Source organism: Ixodes scapularis, unplaced genomic scaffold (genome assembly GCF_016920785.2).
Source record: "Ixodes scapularis isolate PalLabHiFi unplaced genomic scaffold, ASM1692078v2 PGA_scaffold2__306_contigs__length_199485367, whole genome shotgun sequence".
Lineage (NCBI taxonomy): Eukaryota > Metazoa > Arthropoda > Arachnida > Ixodida > Ixodidae > Ixodes > Ixodes scapularis.
In genome coordinates, this window is record NW_024609857.1 from 9328635 (window position 1) to 9347758 (window position 19124).

Sequence of the window (19124 nt, forward strand, 5' to 3'; positions counted from 1 at the left end):
GACCAGTCGTGCTCAATGACAGGCGCTTCATCAGTGGTGGTCATTCTAAAGCACCGTTGACACACTTGTAACCGAGTAGGACCGACAGAGACAAGACCGGATTTTGAACCTCTTGCGACGGCGGAAACCGGATACGCTGCTGCGGAGCAGGTCCTACCCCGTCGCAAGAGGCTTAAGGCTCGTTTACACACTTGCGACCGAGTAGGATCAGCTGAGACGAGACCGGTTTTTAAGCCTCTTGCGACGGCTTATAACCTGTCCCACTGCAGCGCATCTGGTCCTACGCCATCGCAAGAGGCTTAAAAACCGGTCTTGCCTCATTCGGTCCTACTCGGTTGCAAGTGTGTGAACGGCGCCTCTCGCTTCACTTATACTTTCTACGTTGCAACTCTCATCAACTGGATGGCTTCTGATCAATATTGTACAAAAGAAAGGGACAAAATACGTTACTCGTTATTTGCAAATAAAAGGAACGCGTTAGCGACCTACGTTACCTAAAAAAGAACGCGTACCGTTACCGTTACGGATAAAAATAACGCGTTAATTTTTCGTTTCCCTTTTATTTATAGACGAAAACATTGTAATGTTTCGACGTTACAGGTATGCATAATTAGCGCCATATCTCAAGAAACATTGTGTGCCATCCAGAGATAACATAATTACCTAATCTTTTCTTATGGTTTTGATTTTGAAGGTATGTGGGATGGGTGCAAGAATTCATGACTTGGCGCGTAGAACACGCGCACAAAAAACGAAATTTTCTTTTTCTTTTTAATTTTCGGAAGAAGACTAAACGAGTTTTGTGTTTGCTCATTTGCTTCCTCTATTTTATGCTGCCTCTTTTTCGCCACGCTACGGGGTCATTGTTAGCGTTTCCCAAAAAGGGAGGTGGTTGGCAGTTTTAAATGATCATGCTAGCAGATTCTCTAAAAATCCACCAATAGATCTTCCTGTAATTTTTTTTTCACTTCTTTTATGCACTTTGCCCGTCAGAGTAGTCCGACGCCGTAGGATACGGGAATCCACACCACTCATGGAAAGAACCACATCCATACCACTAATGGAAGGAACCCCATTCATATCACTCGTGGAGGGTACCGCCATCCGTCGTTTTAACTACACACACATCACAGACAACGCACCGCTACTACGGAAATCCAGAGCGAAGAACAACCGGCGACGGCAGAGCAGCAACTGAGCACGCTCTCATTCCACCACGCCACAATTTTTAGATAACAAAGCCGTAGTGCTGAATGAGATTGCGTCATGAGGGAAGAGTAACGCCTTGCACAGATTGGACACGACGATTGCGCCAACGTTTGGCTCAAACTTGATCCGAAGCCGAGCACTGACGCAGCACTCGTTTCCAATCTATGTTCAGCGTTGGCTTTCTCTGATGACGCCACCTCATTCAGCACTACGCCTTTGTTAACCTAGGAGGTGCTGCGCGGCGCCTCCTCCTTTCTGGCTCCGTGCCAGCAGTGCGCCTGGCTTCGATGAAAACGAAAGGGCTCATATTGACGAAAACTCGGCGGGGTCTGTCAGTTTGTCAGCGCCGGGGAGACAGGGAGAGGTTGACGCGTGCTGACGTCAGCGCTTCTGACCAATGGGAGCGTTGCACGCGTCATCATCTTCCCCTCCTTAACCCTCTCTCTCGGACGCGAACTGACGAAAGACAGCGCCGGGTTTCCGTCAAAACGAGCGTTCTAATGCTAACGCATCCAAAAAGTAGCGCGTTACAGGCAGCGCCGTTACTGCCAGCACTGCTTTTGGTGAATGCCGAGGTTCTGTTCGTATGCTTCAAAACACAATAATCAAAAGTATGCTATGATTGCCGAAAATAAACCTGATAACCATAAATAGGAGCCAACTATTGACACTTCCAACGGTTTTCTACGGGCACAATTACTGCGTTATTTATTTCCAGCCTTTGGAAATCCTAGCAAAGGAATATGTTAAAAGTCAAAATTAGGGGTTTAATATGCCACACCAATAAAGCGAATCTGGCACACCCCGTCAAAGGACTGGTGATTAATTTGGATCAACTTGGGGTCTCTTGACGTGCAACTGAAATTTCGATTACATGGCACCATGTCCGCCAAAAGCCGTCGTCAGTATGCGGGCACCTCGTCCGTAACTCGAACCCGCCAATTTGAGATTTGTAGACACGCGATTCGTAGACAGCAGCAACCAAGGCGGCAACGAAATGTATTGAGTGATTTTATACATTACTGGAAAAATTTTACGTTACTCGTTTCTGTTTCAGAATGTAACGAGTGTGAATTACTATGCGTTGCACAAAAAAGTAACCCGTTATCGGCGGCGCCGTCACCGGCCACGCGTTATCGCTACCTACCTCACCGAGTCGTTGGCGACAAAAGCACCGTGATGCATAGAAAATAATTGTATGAAGATAATATTCAAGTTGAGTGGCAAAAGAAAAAAAAAGATTAACTCCAGCCAAAACTCAAAATGAATTAAATTACTGGTATCGCTTTAGTGACACAAAATACGACCCCAGCCAAAATTTCACGTCCGTGGGACGCCGCATTCTCAACTAATGCCGATAATAAAAACGCGACTCGCCGCGAGCCGCTGCTTCTTAGCGGGCGGCCAGCGGGTTGCCGATCGCTAAAGCAACATTGGGCCGTGATGTCAACATCGTCCTCTTTTTTTCCTCCGTTCCGGACGGGCGCACGGCACAGCCGTCGCGCGCGCTTCTTTGTGCCGCTTTGTGCCGCTATTACCGCTACTTCGGCTTGTAATTGCGTGTTTAGCCATTGCTTTTACCTGTAGCCCGTGTAGCTTCGGTATAGCCTTTTGTTAATTTGCTTGTGAGGACTCCTAGACTCGTTCTAGCGAGCAACTCGGTGCGCCCAAGACTGCCCAGCTGTTCCTCGAAAGATGCCGAGTGCAACTTGTAGCGCTGTGGGCTGCTCAAACAAGCCGCTGCGCAACCCGGAGGTGCTTTTTCACAAGTTTCCAACGGATCGGGAATTGGAGAAGGTGCGGGTGAACGCTGTTCGACCAGTGGACTTTGGAAAGCCTTGGACGTCGACCCCCTGATCGAAGCTCTGCTCCGATCATTTTTCGCCGGAGAGTTACGAACGAAACCCACAGGTGTTGGTTGCTTGTGGCTTGTCAGCGAAGGGGTCGAGGCTTAAAAAGGATGCCGTGCCGTCGCTCTTTGCCCATCGTACATGTACAGAAAAGGTAAACATGATAAAAGTATCCTGATCAATAAAGAAAACAGTCATTGTCAAGTGCAGAGTTGAAGATTGAGCATTCACGCTCCATTGAATGTCTGTTGAATGGGGAATGGTGAGCATGTAGAGTACAACCACTAACTGGCTCCAAACACTGATGTTTGTAATGAAAACGAAAACAATGTTCTGCTTTGCGTCACTGCTTGTTTACTACGCAATCTCGTGCGTAGTATTCAGGTCCGTAACCACTACTAGCGAATAGCCGGCGCGTGAAGCTCATGCGATATAAACATTCGCCTCCCAATCATTCGAACCCGTTACGCAGCAGTATTAATTAAACATGATTGTAAATCTGAGACTGGGGCAGAAAAGAGAACACAACAGAAGGTAGTAAAAGAGGAGGCAACGTTTTGAGACGTTGCCTCCTCTTTTTCTACCTTCTGCTTGAGACGTTGCCTCCTCTTTTACTACCTTCTGTTGTGTTCTCTTTTCTGCCCCAGTCTCAGGTTTACAATCATGTTCAACTTACACCAGCTCGCCTGCACTCTGACTATTTTTTTTTTTAGTATTAATTAACATTGCGCTTGTGAATACCACAAGGGACTTTAAAGAAATCGCGAAAGTTCGGATTTTTAAGTTACAACTCTCTAATTTGCCCGAGTTCGGCTGGAAGTAAATATAATATTTAAAAATGCAAAAAAAAAAAAACACTTCCCTTAGTTAAAAGTTACGAAGGAAAACTTAAAATCCTATGTATTCTAATAAAAAAAATTGTTGTGCGTGGGGGTGGGAATGCGGAAGGGAAAGAAAGTGTTCTCACCTTGCTAACGTTCTCTGTTTTCCTTTATCACCCACAAAAACTTTTGCTAGCTGTGAGGAGAAAATGACTGCCCAAAGAACTTTTTTTTTTAGTCCGGCAAGTTTTTTTTGTTTTTTTTTTCATTTGTACAAAGATTCACTACCTGGACGAACTTATGTGGTGAATTAGTGTCGTAGCTTACAAATTCGGCTTTTACGCGCCTGAGGAAAATATAACGAAAAAAACAGACGTCTACAGCTTGACACACGTCTGTTCGGTTGTTGCGGAACGCGCCGGAGAGCCTCAAAGCTTCGTGTCTGGGACTGACCCGCCGCGCGAAAGCGCCAGCACTGTACGTCACTGGCAGCGCGGCGTAGAGCAACGCCGCTCCATCCACGGAGCCCCGATGACAATTTAGGCCTAGCGACGAGTACGGAAGACCGCACGCACGCCGACAGCTGCCGAGTACGGCACCGAACGAGTTCACTCGTTTTCCAGTCACTAGCTTTTGGGTATACAAGTAACGGATACGGCACGGCATAGCGCACGCGCGGCGGCGGCCGCCGAGTACGCCACCGAACGAGTTGACGGGTTTTCCAGTTGCTAGCTCTTGCTACATATGCTGGATAACTACCACGTATACAGAATTAAAACAAAATCAGCTTACCTTCTATCTTTAGACGGCTAGCGCAACAGAGGTAGGTGCCGCTTGGACTGCGTACTCGCTGAACGAGAACGATCTTGGCGTCACGTCCACATAGCGGCTGATTTCCAGTGTTGCCGGAACCTCGAGCGGCTAGTTTCGGTTTTGTCGGCCGCGCCCCAAACAAAACTTTGAGGCTTCGATATCTTTAAAACTACGCACAATAATGAGAAAAAAATTACACCTTGCAATTCGGGGGCGCTAACTGCACTAAAAACAGCCATAATCCCAAAATCGAAAGTATAGACCGGAGTTGCCCTTTAATGTTGTGTCCGTTCACAGTTAGAGGCCGTGAATGGACGCAGCCTTTAGCTAAGGTGCGAAAAGTGGGAGTGCCTTTTACAAAGTAAATAAGATGTTAAGTCAAATCTAAAATTTAAAAAGAAATAGAGATGCATATAGGTATGTTCAGTTAATTTGACAAGGTCGAACTGCAGAATTTGAGGGCGAGTGGTACGTAAAGAATGAGGCGAGATATATTTAGAAATGAACCGACACGCAACGTTTTCAACATATGATTACGGAGTTTGCGAACACCAACGTAAGCAAAAACACACACGCCCGCAATCCGGGACTGAAAAAAAAAAAAAAAAAGAATAGATCCGCATTTTGAAAATGTTGCGCAAGCGTGCTGCCTTCCAAGTTCCCATCCCCGAAGCCCCGAAATAGGAATTCAAAAGGGACACGATGGAAAGAAAGATGGCAACGGCCCGTCCACACGACGCGGCGCCAAGACGAACGACGGTTGGGTGAAAAATAGCGTCGATCAATCGCCGAAGGCGACTGGCGGACCGGTGTCAAGTAAACCGAGTGAAAAACGGATGGTGTCAAGAAAACGAGCAGGTTCGGTGTGGCGACCTTTTTTGGGGGCCGTATGATTTCAGTCGAGATTTAGGATCCCACCGCTAGTCACCGACTCGCGGTCACAATGCTCACGCATCGTACAAAAGATACTGCAGGCCCGGTGACACACAGTTTTCTGCAGACACCCTTCGAGCATACTCGAGGTATGTTGCCCTCTTACATGCTTCTTACATGTCCGCAGACAGTTTCTGTGTAAAAATAAAAAAAAACAAGGAAAAACACTCCTCAGACTGTGTTTTGTATTGTGTCTATAAGCAGTGTGACTGGGGCTTTCAAGTGTATATCCCCGTCTAATTTGTAGAACTGTCTCTCATCAACTGTATGTATTGTCCTCTTAGTGTGCAACATTACATCGTGATCGATTTTCTATGTCCAGATAGAAAATGACATCGCATCATTGTTGGAGATGTACAGGGTGTTACCGAGAGAAGAGAACCGTCTTTTTATTTATTTTTGGCCCGGGTAACTAAACCATGCATCGGAGAAAGCTCAAACTCCGCGATAATGTGGAGTCGCTTGCGTTTGGGATAGAACAACGCAAAAGTTTGAGACCACGACGTTACCTGGATCAAAAGATAATTAAGAAAAACGAAATTTCTCTATGAGCCAATGTCCACCTAAGCCCAAGATCGTCAAAGCAAGAACTGAGATTTTGGACGCTCGTAGGATATATATCGGTGAAAAGCACTTGTCAGGAAGAAAGATAATATTGTTGTCTTTCTTCCTAACGAGTGATTTGCACTGAAATAGATTGTACAAGCGCGCCCACAATGTAATTTTTTTTTTTTTTTTAAGATGTTAGACTTGTAGGTGGACGCCTTTCGATCCAAGTATCGTCGAGCTCAAACTTTCACGTCGTCCTATCCCAACCGCTAGCGCCACATTCTCACGGAGTTGCAGCTTTCTGCGATGCATAGTTTATTTCCCCGGGCCAAAAAACACGGATTTTTTTTCTCGTAAACTCTCTGTATACCTCTAATATCATGTGGCATCTGATGCGCTGGCGGCCATAACTAAGGTTCCTCGGAAAAAAAAGAAGTCGAAAGTCGCCTTCACACTGATAATGCGTGATGCCAAACTGTCTGCCGACATGATCTAAGCGTACATACATGTAAAGCAAACATGCTTGGAACATATTAGAGGCATGTCTACATATTATTTTGCCAATGTGTGTGCAGCGAACACCGTGTCTTTTCTATGATGTACGAGCAATCTAACTGCAACATAAAAAAAAAAAAAAAATCGGGGCGTGCGAGTTTTGGGCATCTCATTATCGCTCCCCAGCCAATGAGAATGCAGCATTATCGGATGAGAACGCCAAGAGACCAATCACGAAGAAGCGTGAACGTGCTAAGTCACGCCTCGAGTTTCTTCAGTTGTTGGTGACCATCGCCGCAGTAAAACCTCCCTATCTGCCACGTTTGAATCTGCTCTGTCTGAACTACATAGAATGCGTAAAAAACCCGAATTCGCTTTAGCATGTTTTTTTTTTTTTTTTTTTTTTTTTTTTTTTTACGGGTTGGAAGTAGGCGCGGTGCCAGTTTTGCCGAGAAAGGCGTCCTTAAAACTGGCTCCGCAACTTCGAAGTGGTGCAGTCCAGTCACAGGTACTCTACAGTGCTATGTTGCCTACTTTTGCGTTGAACCTATTTTTGGGTGATGCTGTACGACAACACCTTCGACTTCGAGAGCAATAGCATCCGCCCACTTTTGTGCTTAAAAACGTATGCCCCTTCCCCCCCCCCCCCCCCCCCCCCCCCGTCTTTCCACTGCAGCGCTTTAAGTTACAGTCACATACTTTTTTGATTTTTTTATGACCAGGTTGACAGGAGTGCCATACAAGAAGGAAACACGGCTCACACAAAGTTTGCGGACTGTCTTTTGCATGATGAATTAGCAGTATGGCCGCGGCCTTCGAATTTTCTGAGAAACCTTTCTCAAGGTCTTCACATTCTGTGCGGCATTTTAAACTTTCGACGCCGCCAACATCTCGTTTTCAGAGTGTGGCCCACTGCTCTGACCGAGCGTTTTTATCACAATCACTTCCCCAGCGTGTACCTACTGAAATTCATACATAGTATACCTTCTTTATATAGCTCTCTCACGCTTTCCCCATAACGTTTGTAGTTTTCTCTCCGACATTTACAAGCGCGTCCTGTTTTTCTTTACAATCACTGCAATCTTTCTTTTTTTCTTTTTGCTATCTTAGTTTAGATCTGGCCATCCGACTTCTCCCCAGGAGGCATAAAACGGAACAGTAAACAGTGAGATTCGCGCTCGTTATTGTTTGGCTCCCGGCGCTACCAGAGATGTACTTCAAAGGAAAAGAAAAGAGAGCAGCGTGATAAAAAGTGTTCGACAAAAACGCTTCTTCTCGTGGTGTTCGCGCCCCATCGATTTGTTGCTGGCGTAGAGGAGGGACACGGGCCTACAGCGACGACATGACCCTCGCGCGTGCCGGCCGCATAACAAGTATATGTCCGAGGGGTGCACTGCTCTCGAGATGTTGAGGAGCTGGAAGGGAAGCCACACACACGCGCGCGAACACGCTCTAATGTGTCCCATGCATATTCAAAAACGTTCGCAAACTCGGAGAACATGTGCGCCGTCTTCCTGGCTGCTCGCGTTTAATTGTTCCCTCTTTTTTTTTTTCTTCTTTTTCGTGCGTGCATTTACGATGCACAGGTTTCAGTGCCGCGATAAGCTGTCGAAAGTTAGTGAGTTTCGTCAGGCTACTATTTTTTTGTATGGGTTTCTGTTCGTGGATAACTTAGTTTGCGTGTTTGTAATGAGCATTCCCTCGAGATTGGTGAATAAAAGGCATTATTCGGGGTCGTGACTTCGTGCGCGTGCGTCTTTGTTAAGCCTGCGTTCTAAAATATGCACGGGCGCCTGCTTTCCAGCACTGCATACGGTAGATCAATCACTCGTATCTACGAAGCGCGTCCCTGCAGAAAACAAAAGGTCCCAGAAAGCCGGGTTTCTCGCAAAGAAATTCTACGCGAAGACAATAAGCGTGACATTTATCTAACTAATTTGCATAGTTTAGACAAACCGTCTTTTTTTTTACTCATCACCATTCGTTGAACACGGAGGCATTGTTAAGAATCTGCACATGCATTTAGGACATTGGAAATATCTTGATTCAGTAAGAGTTGAGGAGACTTTGTAATGTGAGACGCCCCACCCCCTCATTATCTCGAGTGTGACGGAGGTTAGCAACTCTTTAAAACGCCTACTCCCGGACACCTCAGGACAGCGCCTGGCTTGACAGGTTATGTACGTGTTGCTCGTTTTGTGATTATACAATTTTAGTTTTAGTATCAGTGTATACTAATATCAGACAGACTGGTGGTGATAAGAGGCGTGAGATCGACATCATCCGGAATATTCAAAGACCTCCATGGACCACGTGACGTCATCACACTCGAATAGCGCCAGCTCTGCAATTGGACCCGAGTCCGACGCAGAGCGCCCTTTGACAAGTTGATTGGTTACGAGGCCTCGCCGAAAGCTGACGCCGCACTCGTGTCCAATCGTTGCCTGCGCCCCGATCTCGCTGTGATGACATCAGAATGCTAGTGCCCGGGCTATGATTATTCTAGGTGTGGGACTCGATGTGCACCCCTCGTTCCTAGAGTTCACCGAGCAATATGTAACGCATCATCACATCTAGCATCTCAGACAAGAGCATTTTTTTCCCGTTCGAGGGAATGAGCGATTGCCTGCATATGACATGTGTATGATTTTGCCTAGTATAATAGAATTTTTCTGTTATCGTGTAACTGGCGTGTTTCTATTGAAATAAAAGTCAAAACGCAGCCGAGCTTGCTTTTAAAGTGTTTTCATTATGAATATTTCTATCTTTTTAGTATGAGTTAACGCAACCGCTCAGTACTTTTTTTTTTTTTTTCATGTTTCGGCAAAGAGCAGTTTTCGCTGAAAATTTTCGCACATTGATCAAAACGGTCGCATACCGAGTGTATAGGTTTAAATCTAAAATACATATGAGTTTGGCTTTGGTCCAAGGAACTCTTTACTAATGATAAGCACGCTTCGAAGTGCCACCGCAAATCAGTTTCCGCCTAAAAAAGTAGGGTAAATTGATTTTATATAATCAAATCATATAAACTTCCTCTAATCATTACACGCCAAACAGACGGTCTAGGACATCCGCAAGAACTTTCCGCTTAACAAAGCGTTTTGGGTGCGTGTTTTGGGCCGATTTGAAACGAAACTGACTGGGGTTCAGTGATTATGATGCGTATTTTGGCAGTCAGCAGCGGGTTTCGAATTCGCCTAATGGCTCTTCGCTCAAACATACGCCCGAAGGCGCTTTTCCTAGCGCTGAACCAGAGCTTTCCATGCTTCCGAACGGCCCGCGTCTAATGACGACGTCCGAATTCTTTGAACTTGAACGAGCATCCATTTGGCCGCCGCGTGCGGCCATAAAAGGGGAATGCAGCAAATCCGGGCATGCCCATTAGCCTGTCTGCTACGCGATCCGCCAGAATTTGTGGTCTTGCCCTGACTTCCCATCAGCGGCCATTGTGCTCTGGCTCGTTGCTGAGCACGTACCCTTTGCAGCGGCATAAACTACGCGTTACCAAATATGGCGCTCTAAAGGTCACGAACAAGCCTTCTATTGCCTACAATGGCGCAGCGTCAGCGCGTGGTCCTTAGCACTTATTCGGTTTCACTCGGTTTTATGCCCAGTAACCGAGATGAAGACGCAAAAAAAAAAAAACCATACGCCTGGTTTAGATATTATGTCGAATGCAAGGGGGTGCGAGAGAAGTAATACGCAGTTCCTACCCTGCTACGCAGCCCGCGTTCCCATGAAGCGGAGGGTGGGGGAAAGAGAAGTGTCAGCTCATCGCTTACCCCCCCCCCCCCCTCTTCCAGCGCAGAGCAATGCAATTGGTCGAGAGCGCTATGACGTCAAAGCGACAGCTGCGCCTGCGTTCTGTTGCTGACACTCTTGGTACTCTCTTACATGGCTTTGATACGGTGTGACCAAACACCAAGAGCAAGCAAACTCTATTAGGGTTTCAATAAAATAAAGCCATAGCTTTAAAATAACATAGCAAAAGGCCACATCGTGCTGTCAACGAAGTTGTTCTAAAAAAAAAAAAAAAAAGGTGCGCGTGATTGCACGGACTTTTTTTTTTTTTTTTTTTTTTTTTTTTTTTTTTACGATATAGCGCATATAGCTTTCGAAGCGTTCGGTACTCTTGAGGATGTATGCTTGTTATGCAGAGTAGAGGAGCGTTGAACGCTGTCGCATGAACCGAACTCCAAGACAGGGGTAAGGCTGGACCGTATACATGCGAAGACGCCTACTGCGTCCTGTCTCTCCGCAGTCTGGAGTTTTTGTTCATCATGAGCACCAGTTTGCTCATGGTGAGTAATCGACGAAAGCTGCTCGCAGGCACCTCAAATGCGGTTTGTCGGCAGTTTTGATATAAGCTCGATAACCACAAACTGAACTTAAAACAAAAGCAAGAAACAAGTTTAGGTATTGTCATTGTTGCGCCATCCGCGCCAAAAACAAACAAAATGCTTACCCTGCTACATCTCCTCAATATGTAACTTGCGCCAAGAGTGCGCCGAAATTTCACCTTGTCAAAATACGGAAACTAAAAGCTCACGTGTCGCTACAGCGGTATTAGAGACGTTCGAGACCAAAAACGTCGCCGTGGTCGAAATTCGCGATCGGCCAAACCACACACTCCAAAAAAAGGCCCGTGAGTCTGCTTTCCTGCACAACATTCGGAGAGCCAATCACCGCAACTTACGGAGGCAGCTCAACGAATGACGATGTCGAAACATCTGTTTAGACCAAAAAACGCAGTCTGAGTTGTGACTTTAAGCAATGCAAGCGTGACGTTTTGCATTGCTTAAAGGGCAACTCCGGTCCATACTTTCGATTTTGGGATTATGACTGTTTTTAGTGCAGTCAGCGTCCCTGCATTGCAAGGTGTAATTTTTTTTCTCCTTATTGTGCGTAGTTTTAAAGATATCAACGTTTCAAAGTTTTGCTTGGGCCGCGGCCAACAAAACCGAAACTAGCCGCTCGAGGCCCCGGCAACACTGGGAATCGGCTGCTATGTGAACGTGACGTCAAGATCGTTCTCGATCAACGAGTACGCAGGCCGAGCGACACCTACCTCTGTTGCGCTAGCCGTCTAAAGATAGGAGGTAAGCTGATTTTGTTTTAGTTCTGTATACGTGGTAGTTATTCAGCCCATGTAGCAAGAGTTAGTGCGTATACCCAAAAAGCTAGCGCCTGAAGAACCCGTGAACTCGTGTTTGCCATACTCGGCGGCCGCCGCCGTGTGTGCGGTCTTCCGTACTCGTCGCTAGGCCTAAATTATCGTCGGAGCTCCGTGGATGGAGCGGCGTTGCTCCACGCCGCGCTGCCAGTGACGTACAGTACTGGGGGCCCTCTCGCTTTCGCGCTGCTGGTCAGTCCCAGACACGAAGCTTTGAGGCTCTCCGGCGCGGGCCGCGGCGCCCGAAATGACGTGTGCTGGAGTGCACACGTCTGTTTTTTCGTTCTTTTCTCCTCACGCGCGTAAAAGCTGAAGTCCAACGTCCACTCGTCGAACAGCATTCACCCACACCTTCTCCAATTTCCGGTCCCTTGGAAACTTGTGAGAAAGCACCTCCGTGTTGCGCAGCAGGTTGTTTGAGCAGCCCACAGCACAAGTTGCACTCGGCATCTTTCGAGGAACAGCTGGGCATTCTTGGGCGCACCGAGTTGCTCGCTAAAACGAGTCTTGGGGTCCTCACAAGCAAATAAACAAAAGGCTACACGGGCTATAGATAAAAGCAACGACTAAACACGCCAATCACAAGCCGAAGTAGCGGTGGTAGCGGCTCAAAGAAACGCACTCCGCGCAACGCCTGGACCGGAGGAAAAAAAGAGAACGATACGGACGTCACGGCCCAATGTTGCTTTAGCGATCGGCAACCCGCTGGCCGCCCGCTAAGGAGCAGCGGCTCGCGGCGGGTCGCATTTTTATTATCGGCATTAGTTGAGAATGCGGCGTCCCACGGACGTGATATTTCGGCTGGGGTCGTATTTTGTGTCACTACATCGATACCAGTAATTTATTTCATTTTGAGTTTTGGCCGAAGTTGCCCTTTAATGTGACAACTCAGACTGCGTTTTTTGGTCTAAACATATGTTTCAGCATTGTCATTCGCTGAGCTGCCTCCGTAAGTTGTTGTGATTCGCTCTCCAAGTGTTGTACGTGAAAGTAGACGCACAAACGTTTTTTTAGAGTGTAGCTTCCTGTATTGGTGATAGTGCATGCCGAATTGCCGGTTCACGGCAAGGCAAATTCTACCAATCACGGCGAGCAGAGGCAATTTCTGTCATTAACGGAGAGGCAAATCCTGGTCGTCGTGACGTCTAAAAGGGAAACCGTAAGAGGGCGCCATGGAAACATCTCGGCGTTGCGAGCATTTTCATAACATTTGATTTTCGCTTATACTCGCTTACTATTATATTTTATTATTGTGTTGAACATGATACAAGACTCGAAACCTTTCCGATATACCTTATTTATACTTGTAAACCCAGAGACAAGGAAGCAGATTATAGAGAAAGAAAAAAAGGGGACAACACAACGTCGTAATAGGCAGGAAATGTTAAATACCGATGGGCATAGAAAAACATATGAAATGAGATATTTATATAGAACAAATTTGGAAACGAATGAAAGGTATCAATAACGCAGATGTATCACATAGAAGATCGGGTTTCTCGATCCACACTAAGGATGCTATACAATTTACTGGGCAAGTCCACACCACTGATCTCTATTGTAGTAGGCTGGATCGCGGATCGGAAGCCCGTTGGTGGCACCACCGGCGGCCATTGCTTGACACCAGACAATACACGGAAAACTATGGAGAAACACACAAAAGTAGGAATATTGAAGCTTGTACGTGGTGCTCGAAGGCGGGTATTCTATGATGTGCTGCGATCATTATGTCGGGTGTTTGGAGATCGAATCGATATGCTATATCAGGGGTGGCCAGGCTGACCCGGCCTAAGAGCCGCAAACAAACCCACGAAACTTCAAAGAGCCGCGGAGGAGGAGGGAGGGGGGCGCAAACTTTTGTCCAGAGCAACAAACGAACGTTGAACTCCTTTCAAAATAACCAAATCAAAAGCAGTTCAACTGTAGGTAAGGTAGTAGTCGCACAAGACTACCAAACCGCAACCTGTCTTTCAATTTAAAACGTGTTCCATTTCTCTGTGTGACCGGGAGGGTGGCGGGTAGGTGTGTGTGTGTGTGTGTGTGAAGGGGGGGGGGGGGAGGGGGGAAGGGAGCCGCGAGCCGCACTTTAACACGCGAAGAGCCGCATGCGGCTCGCGAGCCGCAGCTTGGCCACCCCTGTGCTATATGCTTGGAGCTTTTGAACGCCTATTAAAAATTCAAACGTGCCAGAGCACCCACTGTTAAGCTGGCAAGCTTGCTCTTGTAGTGGAGTAAACAAAAGGACGTGTCGTCAATTACCTCCCTCGGGGAAGTCCATAAGTTGATGAATGTCGAAAAAGTACCATTTTGACAGCGGCTTTCCGGGAGTGAGCGAATTCCGCGTAGCAAAGCTTTCAAGTTTGTCGTCTGCTAAATTCTACTCATCGAAACCACCACCTACTCCGCTTTAACTCTAGCTAACTCTTGTCTCATTGAGCTGCGCTACATTTTTCGCCCAGCGGAGTCACTCTTGACCACAAAATATCTATTTATCAGAACTGTGAGGGCTGTCGGTTTTAATGTTTGTGCGCGAGGCTATTTGACAGGCTTAAAAATAAAACCGGGGGAAACGGCACTTTTTCTCGTTGTTTTCCCATAGAGTTCCATGCATTAGCTTTTGTCAAGCAAGCTAATTGACAGGCTTCCCGAAAAGCAGCCAAAAATTTCAGCGCCGACACCAACTTACAAACAAGGGAAACGGCACTTTTTCTAGTTTTTCCCATAGAGTCCCATGCATTAGATTGTGTCAAACGATGTCTGCCGGCGGTGCCACTCGAGCTCAGCAAGACAAAACTCGATCCGGGATCCAGCCTACTACACGAGAGATCAATGGTCCACACTTCAATATGAAAAACTTAAAGAAAGATCCATTGATGGATCCTTAGGAAATCCGTTAGCATGACTCCTCAGTGTTAGCGATTCCCAAAGGGGTACACATATGGCGTTTCCTAAGGATCATGCTAACGCGGTCCCTAAGGATCCACCGGTGGATCTTCCTTTATACTTTTCCGGCGAAGCGGGCGCGCCGAGCCCACTTCGCCCCAACCTCTGTCGCGCGAAGACCCGCGTCGGCTTGCCGCTTCTTGCGCCGCATTTCGGCCACCGCCTTGCACGCCTAGCAGCGGCCTCCGCTGCCTGGCGCTCCTTTCGCTCTTCACACGTTTCCCGCGCGCGCATTGGCTTCCGCCCCGTGACGTCACCTCCCTCTCGCCTCGCCGCATCGCGCGCGCATCGGCTTCCGCCTTTTGACGTAGTCTTCTTCTCGCCTTTGTCCTTCACTACTCTCCTCCTCTACGCGGTGCGCTTCCCTTTTCACTGTTTTGTCCACAGACGGACGCCGTCTGCTTTTCGCTGCCATGTATTTACTAATGCTAACGCAATTTAAGCCCGTCTTCGGACGCTGTGCCGCATATACAACTAAAAATAGGTTTGATAAAAAAAAATGATAGTCAGAAATATGGGTTACTTATGTGAAGAAACTGATCTGCGAAACTATATGCAAAGAGGACTAGGAGTGTTGCGTTTTAGAGGCCATGTGAAGTGTGATATTACTATAAAGCATTTTTTCAACAACACACATAAAGTGAAAAATGCCAAAGGAAGAACGTTAACAGCGAATACATAGTTCATTGAATTTTTTTATTTATACTAAATATGGAGAGGCCACAAGAGGCTATTATGTACCCAAGATGTTTAATGAATTACGTGAAGAGTCACTCAAAATAAAATCTGCCAAAAAAAAAAAAAAAAACTGTCAAAAACGTGGATATTTGAACTGAGTAGGCAACACCCCTAGATAATTGGTTCGCTTTGATAAGTTTAATTGTAGTTAACGACGTGACAAAATTGATGCCAAAATCTAACCTATCTTATACATCAATGCTGTTTAATGAATTAGACTGAAACTATATTTTTCTGGAGATATAATCTCCATTTTTTTGGCAGTGGCGCGCTCTAGTGCAAGTTTCATAATGCTGTAAAAGAAAATGCAAAGGCATCTGTCGCGTCACACACAACCCAGTGTTAAATTATGCGGAATTTACATTTGAACTGCGTTTTAAGAAGCAAATAAAGAACGTTTCGTCTCGAAACTCAGCTGCTGAGACGTCGTTGTGTTGTCCCCTTTTTTCTTTCTCTTCGTTTTGTTTCACTGTCTTTGGGCTTATAAGTATAAGCTAGCCCAACTGCATGCCTTGTTATAAGCATGATCATCCACCAGGTAGCCTGCGCCATTACCCCTATTTCAGCGATATATCTTATTGCTCGAGGTCTGCTCAAGCGAGTCAATTAGCTCCGTTGAGTGCGCTTCTCACCACGCACCGGTGGATTGCGGAGAAGCTACACCGGCGGATTAGTGGCCGCTATCCTGCTCTGCGTCGCCGACACAGCATGCGTCGGGCATGCAAGAAAGAACAAAAACAGAACTTGGTGAATTTCGACGTGACAACTCTACTTCGCAGTGAAATCTGCTAAATAAATCCGCGATTAGTTTATATGATAGAGCGGGACGTCCTGACAAATTGAGTGTACGAATTTTCTTCTTTTTTTTTTTTGCGATTTGCGATTTTTTATGTTATTTCGGTAAACTGGGTGTAGGGGACGGGTTAATGAATAGACTTCATTAGGGCACCGGAAGTGCTCTTTTTTTTTTGTTACAAAGTTTCAAACTAGACTTTTTCCTGTTCACCTAACTATGTTTGTGAACAATTACCTGTTTGTGAATAAATGGTACTGGTGGAAGGTTGTCCGCGTCGCCTACAAATTGTTTTTGTTTTTTTCGGCGGTCAAACATTGATGTTTGTAGCCCTGTGAGAACATTTCTTTACGGTTGGTGCCAATGAATGGCCGTGAGTAGGAGTCATCCACTAAACATCGCAACATTGAATGAGGAAGCACTCAGCACCGCCCGTACATGTCTTGATTGAGACTCACCGTCTATGGAGTGTCTTCGTCTTCGTTAACCTTCGGATACCTTTTAAACGTGCATCGTATGCGACACGGAGATTTGCACACTCTGCTCTCTCATTGGTCGACAACCGGCGCTGACGTTTCCGCGGCACAATATAAGTCCACCCCTTCTCGGTGTTGCGCGGCGCCGTTCTTAATCGCGGATAACGCCAGAGAGAACTCATCCGAGTAATTCGCCACTTAATGAACGAATCTATCCCATCAGTTTATTACGCATGTGCAGTTAAGATGCCTGGATTCGCTGTTGTCAGAAAAAGGAAATAATATGTGCGAAAAACGGGTTTCCTCGATGACGTTCTCCGGAGTGCTAACCAGGTGACGGGTTATGTGCAATTATGCAATAAGAATAAAAAAAAAATCGTGGTTCGTTCTGCAGAATTAATATATTCACGAGCTTCTCAAGGCGTGTGAAAACCTATAACAATCGTATTTCACTTTCGGTCAACTTGAGGAAATTATGAACCACCTAATCGAAACAAACTTAGCCCCTTAACAAAACTTCGCGCTTTAATTTGAGGTATGGGTTATATGAGTAGTTACATGCGTTCTGGTATAAGTAACGTCGCGCTTACGACTCCTGATTGGTCAGAACACACATGTATATCTATCTATACATGCTGTTGTTTAACTCCATAAGGCTTAGGTGTCCTATGCTTTCTTTACATTACATGTGTTTTACATCAGCGTTCATGGTACTTGCCAGGTACTTAATACATAATGCGTTATCGTGTACCTAATACATACACGTGTACCTAATACATAATGCGTTATAGTAAAATTATAAAACTGAAACAGCAAACGTCTGCTACGAAGGAAGTGAAGTAGTTCCCCGCAGAAATATACTGTACAGGAAGCCTACCGTAGCTTGGGGTCCAAGTTAAGGAAGCCCGTCACCTATAGGGTTGCTCTTTACGAAATCCTAACTAACAAAACAACTGCTACGCAGAGGTAAACGTATAGCACGTGACAGAACGAGCAGGCACCTTTTAAAAATTGTCAAAATTGGCAATGCTAATTAAGAAATATTTAAATCCTATGCAAAAAAAAAATAGGAAAGATAAAGACATTATCAACGTTGTGATATGCGATGCTATAGTCAAATATACACGGAGCATCAGTGTGTCATTTATTGACTTAATGTCGTACATAAACTCAATCTAGGCTAAATCAACACAAACGGATTGTGCGAGTTTCAACGGCTCAAATTCTGCCGCTACATTAAAAATGAAAAAAAAAAAACAGAAAAAAAAAACACATAGACGTAGAATATTCTCTTATTCAACACTGCTAAAGAAGTAGTGCCGCCTAATTTCATTACGATGCAGCTTTCCAGCATTTTTCTTTTTGTTACCAAAAAGGTGCCCCACCTCATTTCATAAAACCATCCATAAAGTTGCAACCGCATTCATTAACGCGGTATCATCACCAAACAAACGCATTCGCAGCGGCCCCGTGCCGCAGAGCGGGCCCCACCGAACAGATCCTTTCAGCAGCCTCTCTCAGCCTGAACAAACGACGTCGGAAAGCGGGTTAGCCTCGAACCGAATGGCCCGACAACAACAGCACCACGCAAACGGCACACAAGCGAGCGGCAGGCAGGATTCTCCCGAGACAGACGCCAGGGAGAGTCTACGTACCGCAGAGACGCTTTCTCTCATGGAGCCCGGCTGCAGCAGCAGCAGCAGCAACCGTAAGCCGGGTATTCCTCGCTCCTCATTGCGGCGACGACCAGCCAAATGCCTCGGCGTTCCCGCGTTCCCTTCGCCAAGGCCTCTGCGTCTCTCTTAATCCGCGCGCAGGGTTCGGACCGCGGCATCCGTTCTTCGGAGCGACGGCAGTCTTTCTGCGCGTCGGCCTGCCCTTCGCTTCCTCCTCCTCGCCCTCTTCTTTTATAGACCTCCTCTCCCTCTTACGAAGGGCGAGGGGCGGGGCTCAGAGCTCGGGCGAGCGGTCGGTCGACGGAACTGACGGAACCCCCAAGGCAGAATGGCAGCGCCACCGGAAGTCCTTTTTTTATTTCTTTTCTTTTTTCCGGGGTGTTTTACGCAGGCGTTTTGGAGGTTTTCTGTGTTCGAATCCCCTGACTTTTTGGCTAGCCTATTAACACGTTCGTCAAGTTTAAATCCGTCTTGGCAGTAGTTACGGGTTTCGGATTAGTGCTTTCTGGTTATATTTAATTAATCAGGTGTTGACTTTTTATGCAGGAGTCGACGGGGACGGTGGTGGTTTTTAGAAAGCGCTGCGACCAAGTGTGCTGCGAATGCAGTATTTATTTATTTATTAGAATATCTACATCGCCTAAACAGGCAT

General features: G+C 46.4%; 1 protein-coding gene across 2 annotated transcripts in view; it reads right to left on the reverse strand.

Moving 5' to 3' along the window:
- Positions 1-18683, reverse strand: part of LOC115323748 (protein shisa-2 homolog) — a 77284-nt gene extending 58601 nt beyond the window's left edge. For both annotated transcript variants that reach the window (XM_029984128.3, XM_029984127.3), the window contains exon 1: positions 18452-18683. The gene's annotated coding sequence lies outside the window, so the exon portion shown is untranslated. The remainder of the gene's footprint in view (positions 1-18451) is intronic.
- Positions 18684-19124: the final 441 nt, after the last annotated feature.